This window comes from Rattus norvegicus, chromosome 8, assembly GCF_021556685.1.
Source record: "Rattus norvegicus strain SHRSP/BbbUtx chromosome 8, alternate assembly SHRSP_T2T, whole genome shotgun sequence".
Taxonomy (NCBI): domain Eukaryota; kingdom Metazoa; phylum Chordata; class Mammalia; order Rodentia; family Muridae; genus Rattus; species Rattus norvegicus.
Genome location: NC_141541.1, coordinates 23168606 through 23181080, shown reverse-complemented (window position 1 = coordinate 23181080; position 12475 = coordinate 23168606). Strand labels below are relative to the sequence as shown.

The window sequence follows — 12475 nt, the reverse complement described above, 5'->3', positions numbered from 1 at the left end:
GAGTGACTATGATAACAACACCTTGTACATATGTAAATAAAGGTAAATAAAACACCTTTAACAAATTATTCAAATGTTCAAACTTTAATTCCAAAAATCAGTATTGGTTTGAGTAATAAGTGTTCTGTTATGAAAGGATTACTTTTTCATTTTTATTGGTTATATTTATTTACATTTCAGATTTTATTTTTCTCAGTTTTCCCTCCATAAAACCCTCCCCCCTCCCCTTGCCTCTATGAATGTGCTTCCCTATCCACCCACTCCTGCCTCACTGCCCTAGCATTCCCCTTCATTTAGAGCCTCGACAGGACTAAAGGGCTCCCCTCTCAGTGATGATCAATAAGGCAATCCTCTGCTACCTAACCAGCTGGAGCAAAGTTTCCTCCTGTGTGTACTCTTTTGTTAGTTATTAAGTCCCTGGGAATTTTAGGGACTCTGGTTAGTTGATATTGTTGTTCTTCCAATGGGGTTGCAAACCCCTTTAGCTCCTTTAATCTTTACCATAATTGCTCCATTGGGGTCCCTGCACTCCCTCTGGCTGTCTGCATGTGCATCTGTATTGATCAGGTTCTGGCAGAGACTCTCAGGGCACAGCTAAACTATGGGCCTGTCAGCAAGCACTTCTTGGTATCAACAAATGTCTGAGTGTTTGTCTGTAGATGGGATGGATGATCCAGTCTCTGGATGACCTTTTCTTCAGTCTCTGCTCCAGTACTTATCCCTGCATTTCCTTTTAACAGGAGGAAATCTGGATTAGTATTCTTAACATGGGTGAGTGGCCCCATCCCTCAACGGGGCCATTCCTCTTGACTGGATATGGCCTCTACAGGTTCTATCTCCACTTTGTTGGGTATTTTGGCTAATGTTCTCTATGTTGGGTCCTGGAAACCTCTTGCATCCCTGGTATCTGAGACTATATAGTGGATATCTTTAGCTCTCCCTTCCCCACTGCCACACACCATTCAAATTACTGACCCTCTGTACTTTTTCCCTATCTCCTGCCACAACTGCTGCCTTCCCTCCCCTCGATTCTCCCTCTGACATTCTTCTCTTCCTCTACTCCCAGAGTTTATTTTCTTCTCGCTACTGAATAGGAATGTAGCAACCACATTTTCATGTGGTCTTCTTTCTTCTTGGGTTTCATATGGTCTGGGAGTTGTACTATGGCTACTCTGAGCTTCTTTTTGGCTACTATCCACTTATCAGTGAGTACATATCATGTGTGTTTTTGTGATTGGGTTACCTCACTCAGGAGGAAAATTTAAATTTCCATTCATTCCATTTTTCCTGTGAATTTCATGAAGTCACTGTTTTTAATAGCTGAGTAGTACTCCATTGTGTAAATGTTCCACATTTTCTGTATCCATTCCTTTGTTGAGGAATATATGGGCTGTTTCCTGATTCTGGATATTATAAATAAGGCTGCTATGAACATAGTGGAACATATGTTCTTGTTATTTGTTTCACTTTAGTATTTCTGGTATCTTGTTTATCACAGCTGAATCTTCAGTCCCAGCTAACCAAAACCACATATTCTTCAAAATCAAAATAACAACATCCCTGATAAGAGTCTTTTTTCTTTTTCTCATATTTTTTAAAATTTTTATTAGATATATTTCTTTACTTACATTTCAAATGGTATTCCCTTTCGGGTTTCCTGTTCATAAGCCCGTATCCCCACCCCTTCTTCCCCATACGGGTGTTCTCCCCATCTACCTACCTTACTGCCCACCCCTGACATTGCCCTGCACTGGAGTTACAACCTTTGCAGGACCAAGGGCATCCTGTTCCACTGATGTCCAACAAGACTATCCTCTGCTACATATGCAGTTGGAGCCTTGGGTCAGTCCATGTATAGTCTTTCAGTAGTGGTTTATTCCCTGGAAGCTCTGGTTGGTTGACATTGTTGTTCTTATGGGTTTGCAAACCCCTTCAGCTCCTTCAGTCCTTCCTCCGATTCTCCTAAACAGGGTTCTGTTCTCAGTTCAGTGATTTGATGTTAGCATTGAACTTTGTATTGGACATGCTCTGGATGTGTCTCTCAGGAGAGATCTATATCCGGTCCCTTCCAGCATGCACTTTTTAGCTTCACCAAACTTACCTAGTTTTCATATGTATATTTCACACACACACACACAGACACACACACACAGACACACACACACAGACACACACAAAGACACACACACACACACACACACACACACACATATATATATATATATATATATATATATATATATATATATATATATATATATATATGCCACATGCGGGGCAGGCTCTGAATGGCCATTGCTTCAGCTGCTGCTCTAAACTTTGCTACCATATCTCCTCATATGAATATTTTTTCTCCTTTCAAGGAGTGGGAGCATCTGCATTTTGGTCATCCTTCTTCTTGAGTTTCCTGTGGTCTGTAGATTGCATCTTGGATAATTTGAGCTTTTGGGCTAATATTCACTTATCAGTGAGTCCATAGCAAGAATGTTTTTCTGTGATTGTGTTACCTCACTCAGGATGATATTTTCTAGTTCCATCCATTTGCCTATGAATTTCATGAACTCACTGAACTCACTGTTTTTGATAGCTGAGTAGGACTCCATTGTGTAGATGTACAGCATTTTTTTGAATCCATTTCTCTGTTGAAGGGGATCTGGGTTCTTTCCAGCTTCTGGCTATTATAAATAAGGCTGTTATGAACATAGTGAAGCAAGTGTCTTTGTTGTATGTTGGAGCACCTTTTGGGTATGTGCCCAGTAGAGATATAGCTGGGTCCTCAGGTAGTAGAATGTCCAATATTCTGAAGAATGTCCAGACTGATTTCCAGAGTGGTTGTACCAGTTTGAAATCCCACCAACAATGGAGGAGTGTTCCTCATTCTCCACATCCTTGCCAGCATCTGTTGTCACCTGAGTTTTTTTTTTTTTTATCCTAGCCATTCTGACTGGTGTGAGGTGGAATCTCAGGGTTGTTTTGATTTGCATTTCCTTGATGACTAAGGATGTTGGACATTCTTTAGGTGCTTTTTGGCCATTCAGTATTTCTTTACAGAGATCAAAAGAGCCATTTGCAAATTCATTTGGAATAACAAAAAAAAATACAGGACAGCAAAAACTATACTCAACAATAAAAGAACTTCTGAGGGAATCACCATCTCTGACTTCAAGCAGTATTACAGAGTAATAGTTATAAAAATTGTATTGTATTGGTACAGAGACAGGCAGATAGATCAGTGGAACAGAATTGAAGACCCAGAAATAAACCCACACTTATGGTCGCTTGATATTTGACAAAGGAGCTAAAACTATCTATTGGAAGAAAGATAACATTTTCAACAAATGGTGCTGCTCAGCATGTAGAAGAATGCAAATTGACCCATTCTTATTACTATGTACAAAGCTTAAGTCCAAGTGCATAGAGGACCTCCACATCAAACCAGATGCACTAAAACTAGCAGAAGAAAAAGTGGGGAAGAGTCTTGAACACATGGGCACTGGGGAAATTTTTCTGAACATAAATCCAATGGCTTATGCTCTAAGATCAAGAATAGACAAATGGGACCTCATAAAACTGCAAAGCTTCTGTAAGGCAAAATACACTTTCATTAGGACAAAACAGCAACTGACAGATTGGGAAAAGATCTTTACCAATCCTACAACTGATCGATGGCTAATATCCAAAATATACAAAGAACTCAAAAAGTTAGACTCCAAAGAACCAAATAACCCCTGATAAGATTCTTTAATCATCCCTCTTCCAGGCCTCCATCTTCTGCACTGGTCTCAAAGTTGTCTTCCAAGCTCCTACTGAACATTTCACAGAACTTTTGACACCCTAATATTTCTTCTAGCTCAAAATTCCAAAGTCCTTCCACAGCCCTCCCCAAAACATGGTCAGGTTGTCCCTGAAGTACCCCAGTTCTGGTACCAATTTATCTAGTCACAGTTTCTATTCCTGCACAAACATCATGATCAAGAAGGAAGTTGGGAAGGAAAGGGTTATTCAGCTCACATTCACATTGCTGTTCATCACCAAAGGAAGTCAGGACTGGAACTCAAGCAGGGCAGAAAGCAGGAGTCAGTGCAGTGACTGGAGATGTTACTTACTGGCTTGCTTGCTTCTCCTGACTTGCTCAGCTTTCTTTCTTATAGAACCCCAAACTAGCAGTCTAGGCATGGTACCACCCACAAGGGGCCCTCCTTGATCACTACTTGAGAAAATGCCTTACAGGTGGATCTCATGGAGTCATTTCCTCAAGGGAGGCTCCTTTCACTGTGATAACTAAAGCTTGGTTCAAGTTGACACACAAAACCAGTCAGTACAAGCATCTTTTGGGTATATGCCCAGAAGGGGTATATCTGGTCCTCAGGTATAACTATTTCCAATTTTCTGAGGAACTGTCAGACTGATTTCCAGAATGGTTGTACCAGCATGCCCTCCCATCAGTAATAGAGGAGTGTTCCTCTTTCTATACATGCTCCCCAATATCTGTTGTCACCTGTGTTTTTGATCTTAGCCATTCTGCCTGGTATGAGGTGGAATCTCAAGGTTGTTTTGATTTGCATTACCCTGATGGCTAATGATATCGAACATTTCTTTAAGTGTTTCTCAGCTATTTGAGATTCCTCAGATGAGAATTTTCTTTAGTTATGCAGTGTTCTGCCAAGAACCAACTTCACCTTAGAGAAGGGTTCTGAGGAATAGTTGTCTAGTAGACATGAAATAAAGTACTCATAGTGAAATTGTGGGTCCAAGCTGCCTGCCTGTGTTCTGCTCAAGATATCATTCCAGTCTGCTTTCTCTTTGTGTTCTGCTTTTTCTAAAGATCTCCAGACAGCTTTCTTTCTGGAGAGCTTTCTCTTGGTATTTTCTGCACAAGACAGTTTTCTAAGCAGTTTCTCTCCCTTGTTATTCTAAAGTAAATTCTCTGGATAGCTCACCATGAGCAGATCATAACAGTCTATTATTTTACATATCAATCCAGTCATTTACTGCAGATTTCCCTTTGATTATCCTGTAAATCAGCAGCCTGTGACTCCAGTCCCTTAATTCGTTGGAGACAGAAATAAAATATTTTCTTTTAACATTTCAAAATGATTCAGAGATTTGCCTGTCTCTATTAAGCATAGACCAGGAGCTGCCACACAATAGAAGAATGGATACAGAAATTGTGGTTCATTTACACAATGGAACACTACTTAGTTATTAAGAAAAAGACCTCCTGAGTTTTGCAGGCAAATGGATGGAAATAGAAAATATCATCCTGAGTGAAGTAACTTAGACTGAAAAGGACTTGCATTGTATGTAGTCTCTAATAAGTGGAAATTAGCCAAAACAATATATAGAATTCTCCATATGCAATTCACAGAATTTAAAAAGGTTAATAAGCCAAAGAACCCAAGTTGGATGGCTCAATCCCAATTGGGTAGGAGAAGAAAGCAATCACAGGAGGAGGAGGGACAGAGGGAAGGAATGACCTTTGTGGGAAATTGGACAAGGAGAGAAACATGGTCAGGTGTTGGATAGGGGGAACAAGAATGAAATTCTTAAGGCCAGTAGAAAAAATAGAAACAGGCAGCCTCAGGACCTAGTAGGTGGAGGGACCCTCTAAAATGTACCAGAGACCAGGAAGGTGAGAGACTTTCAGGTCTTAGATGAAATGCCCTAGAGGGAGGATAAGGAACTTGTAGAGCTTCAGTAGAAATACAAGTTAGGAATGGGGTTACCATCCCACAGTCAAAAACACTAACCCATAATTTTTCCTGTCTAAAATAATTGCAGGGACATAAATGGAGAAAAGCCTGAGGAAAAGGAGTTCTAGTGACTGGCCCAAATTGGGATCCAACTCAAGGGAAGGCTCCAAGGCCTGACACTATTACTGAAGCAATGGTATGCTCAAAAAAAGGAGCCTATCATTACTGTCCTCCAAAAGACCCATCAAGCAGCTGAAGGAGTCATATGTAGATATTTACACCCAACCAATGGACAGAAGATGCTGACCTCTCTGGTTGAATTAGGAAAAAAACTAAAAGAAGTTGTGGAGGAGAGTGACCCTGTAGGAAAACCAGCAGTCTCCTGAGATCACTCAGATACTAGGCCACCAATCAGGTAGCATATACCAGATGATAACAGGCTCCAAAATATATGTAGCAGAGGACTGCCAGGTTTGGACTTAGAAATAATGCATATAACCTAAAAGAGACTGGAAGTTCCGAGGAGTCGGGAAGTCTGGTAGGGTGGGGTGGGGGTTTGGGAACATCCTTGTGGAGATGGGAAAAGTGTTTGGGATATGGAACAGGCAGAGGATGGACCTGGAGGGGATTAAATCTGGACTGTAAAAAAAAATTAAATGAAAAAAATAAAAATCATAGATCATAAGTTAGCCATGTGGAATCCTTTTGTGAAATTACTATTCCTACCATACCTTGTTCTGCCACAGACTGACCCTGGTCCCAGGAGTCTATCTGCCTTTGTAATTATAAACAAAAAGAGTTAGCTAAATGAGATCTTTTTTTTTAATGATCACCACTCCCTAAATCTCTTTATCTCCTTCCTTAGTATCATTCTAAGGAGTTGGCTCACAGCACAGCTGATTTTGTTCCCTTAGATATGTAAAGACCCTCATATAATTCATATTGAATCCTTATATTTTTTAGAAATTATATATTTTTGAACCCATGTTTTATAGTTCATTTCCACAACCTTAAGGACTGTCCTGAAACTCCCAATGTTTACCATTTTGCTGAGACTTTAATCATACCCATGCCTCAAGGACTTGTGCTGTCTTTAATGTTCATGAGTCATTAATATTAACAGGGGAAACATTCCTTTAAGGAGGAACATAAAATATGTACGTTATTATGCAAACAAGCCTTAATCCTATGGCAGTCATCCACATCCCTGGAATCCCACTCCTACTGGTCCTACGCCAGGAAAAGTGTCATTCTATTCCTATCCCAACTAAGGCCACACTACACTTGGCCGTTTTCCCATAATAAGCTAAATCATTTAAACTTACAACATATCCAGTTTGACATTCATATATAAACAGAGCCATTTATCTGTTTGTCTATCTATATCTAATAAATATTAAAATTAATGAATTATTTACAATCTATAAAATGCTTCCTGTGTTGAATTGTCAAAAGTATTTTGCTTATTTAATTTTATTCCACAAATGAATTCTCATACTCATCCTTTTGACTGTATCAGTAGTTTTATATTATTTTTGAGTTGAGAATGCACCATTGTTTTGATTTTTCTAAAAATTATAGCGTATATTTATTAAAAATTAAACTTCTATATGCATTTCTATTCAGAAATATATTTATTTGATATTATCTTAGGAACATACTCTTCAGTGACACATGTGTATAATAAAGTATATTTTGATTAACTGATAAAACTGTAGTTGAGATTTTTAAAGCATGCTTGTATTTTATTTTATTCTAGTTTTAATTTACAGAAAATTTTGCACATGAAACAAATCATAAACTAATTTGTGCTTTAATTATAACATCTCTCCCTTCCCTTTCTTCAATCCCCCTTTTTTTATTCCTTCTCTCTCTCTCATTCAATTTCATGGCCGTGTTTTACAGTAATTGTTTTTGTATGCACACATGTATTTGTATATATGCTTGTTTTAGAAGATTTTTCTTCTGGGCTCGAGAGATGACTCAGAGGTTGACAACACTAGCTACTCTTTAAGAAAATCTTGGTTTGTTTTTCAGCTCTCGTCTGAGCTCTTGGTCATATAGCCTGGAAAGGTAGAGTGCAGCAATCCTAAGTAGTAAAAATAGAAGAAAAATGTAATAAATATTAATAGAATAAGACTAAAGAACACCTCAGAAGTCATCTAAGGACATACTCTAAAGTTCATTCTGAAGACCTATGCAATGCATCTGTATTCACAGAAAACTAAATATGAAAAATAAAGCAGTAAAAGGTTGCAGGAATATGCTAACATCTAAGGAGCCTTTCTGAAAAAAAATTTTCTAACATGACAAATATGTTTGGAGTGTTTATTTACTAGCATTGTTATAAGTCTATGAGAGAGAGAGAGAGAGAGAGAGAGAGAGAGAGAGAGAGAGGAGAGAGAGAGTGGGGGGGGAGGGGAATCGCCTGTTCTGTTATTTACCTTTTTTGTTGTGATAAAATGTACCTCCCAAAAACTATTTACAAGGAGACAAGTTGAACTCACTTATAATTCCAGGTTATAGTCCATATTTAAAATGAATATTGAAAGGAGCTAGTCTAACCAAATTCACAGACAAGAACAGAATAAAATGAATGCTTTTTCTGTCTCTTTTCCAAGTTGTCTATCTTCAGCTTGCTTTCCTTACACAGAGCAGAAAAACTCTTTTAGGGTGAATATTGCCACCCACAATGTGTTCTGTGTTGACACATCTATCAGCAATCAGGAGAATGCTTCACAGACATGTTCATATGGCAACTTGTTCTAGGCAACTCTTCAACAGTATGTCTCTTGCACCCTTCTCACAATGATCAAGTTTGTGATGAGTTGACATTCAAAACTAACCAATACATAATTATAAGAGCATTATGGTAAACCTAAGAAGCACTTAATTTTAAATGTTCATCTTCTATGTGCTAAGGATCATTCTATTAGATAAATGATCTTAATACCCATGCTCGCTATATTGACTTACCATAGACAGATATCACCTAAAATGAATTAAATTATAATTTTTATTAGATATAGGTGTCAGTAAAATCATTAGAAGTCTTCAAAAATTATTTTTTCTCAATTAAAGGAACTTTACATGAAATAGTCATATATTATTAATTATATTTAGTGAGCGTGTGTGTGTGTGTGTGTGTGTGTGTGTGGTGTGTGTATGTGTGAACATGCACATGTGTGTCTTACACATTACTGCATCAAAATACTGAAGTATTCAAAATGATTGGAAAACTGAAACTAACAATTCTTAAAATCAGGGAGTTCAGCATACTCACATAAGACGTTATCATGGCAATGATAATTTTTCCTTCTGGTGAAAAAGGAAATACTGCCATGTTAAGTGTCAAGAAAAAGAGGTTTTTTATTTGTTTGCTTGTTTGTTTGCTTTTTGGTTTTTTTTTTTTGTATCATGATTTTGAAATTTTCAGGTAAAGTTTCTACAAACTTCAATGGATTAATTCCAGAGACAAAGGAGGAAAACCATGGTAGATGGATGCTGTTCATACTGTGAAGTGCTGAAAGAAGATACCAGAAAAAAACTGGGAAAAGTGTGAATATAAACTATTCTTTTCTACAAAACCACACAATGACTTAATTTCTCCCTCTAAACTCTAATGAGAATACTTTTTATAATTATAAATGCATCAATGAATTTAAGCTTGGTGAAAAAGAGCTCTTCCAAACACATTATCTTTGACTATCACCACCATCTGATGGCCAGTCCTTCATTACTAACTTTTTGGAGGTATTATGCAAGAGGACCATAACACTAGAAATAGTATAATACATATATAACTGAAGATATACATTTAAATAGCCTTGAAATCTTGAAATTTTCAATTTTAATCTTCAGAGTTATCAGTAATCATTACAATTCTCTCAGAATCTCTCTGTGTGTGTGTTTGTTTGTTTGTTTGTCTGTCTACATATGAATCAACTAGAATTATGCAAATTTCCAAATATTAAGATTTCTATCTTAAACCTAATTACATTATTCTTAAAAAGCTATATAAAAAGCATCATGTCCTCCATATTGCTGCAAAATTGACACATTTACAGATGTTTTGGTTCACATGAATATTTTCATTGTTTGAACTTATTTCCACTAAATTAGACTCTTTTCTCTTATGAGTGCCAACAAACCCAATTCTAAAATTTGCTTCAACTAGTTAGTAAGGTATATCCTTTTCTGCTTCACATATATCCTACATGTACATAAGTACATATTTAATAGCAAATCTTAATGTATATATATAAAAAATTTGACACAAAAGATGTGTTACTCCAGAGACAAATGGGAAGAGTAGAGGATGTCCTAGTTTGATTTCAGTTGCTATAAAGCACTCATTCAAAACAACCCAATGAAGAACAGGATATTGTTTAAATGTTACTTTCTATCACTGACTGAAGCCAGGGCAGAAATCTTATTATGAAAATGGAAGCAGAGACTTTGAAGGGTAGTTGCATATGGACTTTCTTCTCTGATTTATTATCTAATCTACGTATACACCTGATGTCCATGTGTCTATGGATGGCATTCTACACAGTGAGTTTGGTTCTCTTACTCCAAACAGTAATTAAGAAAAACTTCCAGAGATGATACAAGCACATAGAGTTGTATCTAGTTCACTGTATGATTAGGATGCTGTCTTTGTTCGAGTCTTTGTTCAGTGTATTGTCTTCTGCCTCATCATCAAAAACCATTTTATCCAGTGTGCTGCCAAGCACTGAATTATTAACAATCTCATAGTAATACATAGAAAAGTTAACAGCCAATCTCTGGTGGATTGGATGTGCAGGTTGCATCTCTTTCTTTTTTATATTAAATGCATCTTGGTAGATTCCTTGGTACTTTTCTATCATTTGTTTATCAACACAATACTGAAAATAATCTTCCTTCATTTAAAGACAGACCTTACATTCTGGAGTAATTGCACTGGCTATGAAATACTTATCCAACTATTTCAGGACTGTGGTACAGATGCTCCAAATTCACTTTCCCCTGATTGTCCTTGTTTGGCTGCAATTTCTTCTTGGAGATATTGGTCTTCCAGTCAATGTTCAACATGATTCTTGAACCAAACGTGTAGCCCCAATCCCATTCTCACAAGCTAATGATAGTAGGTTGAATTCATTGGACACCTAAGAATCCTGCTCCATTGTGACTTTCATGCATGTGGTAATGTTTTCATAATCCTCATTCTGCTCAATCAGCTTGGCAGTCTGAATCAGCTCAGTCTTTTCCACAGTGAACAAGAGCCAGCACTGAGCCAGATCAGAGTCCTTCTCATCTCTGCAGACACAACCAGTGACCAAATAATATTTGTACCATCGTTAATTAGATAGATATTTTGTTCATCTGAAAAAGAAAATGTACCACTTTAGATAAATAGTATGATATACATGTGTAAGAACAATAAAATACAGGTGTCTTCTGGAAATATCTGAAGCCAAAATAATAATGTCTTATCAAAATCACTGCCTAAATATGAGCTAATTAAGGATAGCAGCAATAGGGCTAATGCAGTTTTGTGAAATCCCTGAAATTCTTAATTCTACACAAAGAACTTCAGGAAACTAAAAAAAATGCTGAAAATGGTAGAAATAGTATCCCTCTGGGAAGAGCAAATCAATTGGTAGATACACAATATATATACAATATAGTGCTGTACAGACTATGTTATATTTAGAAATATGCATGTGTTTGCATGTATCAATAACAAAAAGCAATGTCAATTTGAAAGAGGTATTTGGAGGTATATGAAAGATTAAAGGGATGAATAGTGTTGGGAAAATGATATAATCATATTATATCCTGAAAAAATGGATAAAAACAACTCAACGATTAGAAGCCCCCAGTGGAATCATCACACTAGTGATGATGAAATCATTTCTATGCACACACTCCCTCTTTAAGAATAGGCACTCAAGAGATCAGAATGGTAATATAATAGCTACTCTAATGAAGACCTTTGGATATTAAGCCTTTAGGGAAATAGAGAGTAGAATTAATATCTCATTCAAAAGGATTGGTCAATTCAGGAAAGAACACCAGTAACTTTCCTATGTTTTCCACACTGGCATACCTTCTATCTTCAACATAAATGTAAGATTTTGCAGTCAATTCTAATCAAATTAAGTCTTTAGTAATGTTCTGTTTAGGTATGATATAAATATATAAATCACTGATGAGTCAATTCATTTCATTTCCTATAAGGTTTAATATAAACAGACCTAAATAATACTTATTTGATTTATTTTTCAATCTAAGTATTCAAATGAAGAGCCCTGCATAAGGTATTTTAACAAGCAGTCATTCCTTTAATTGTTCATAATTCTCAATCTAAATATGTTATCTGTTTAAAGTTTCTCAATTTCTATCACGCATTTCTGAGGTTATGAATTTTTGTGTAAGAATTAATTGCAATATATCAGAAATCCAGATTAAAAATGTAGAATGGTGGCTTTATATGTTGAGTGCTGCTGAGTACTTTCATCCTATTTACTTCTAGTAATGGAATAATCTCGTGGTATTTACCAAGGTATGATGAAGCCTAATAGACAAATGCTTGTTTATATTCAGTGTGAATAGTTTTATGTGAATGAATGAGAAAATGATTAGTACATTCAATCAGATATTTGTTAGTCTACAAGCAGGACCTACATCTGATTGTTTGAAAAGTTGTATGCTGTGGTCAGCTTCATAAAGGCTTTCTCACCACTTCACAATTGCACCAATTAATATCAAATTGCTTAGATAATTCTAGATTACAA

General features: G+C 36.6%; 1 pseudogene; it reads right to left on the bottom strand.

Annotated features, from left to right (window-relative positions):
- Window positions 1–10327: 10327 nt before the first annotated feature.
- Window positions 10328–12406, bottom strand: Ywhaq-ps2 (tyrosine 3-monooxygenase/tryptophan 5-monooxygenase activation protein, theta, pseudogene 2; annotated as a pseudogene).
- Window positions 12407–12475: the final 69 nt, after the last annotated feature.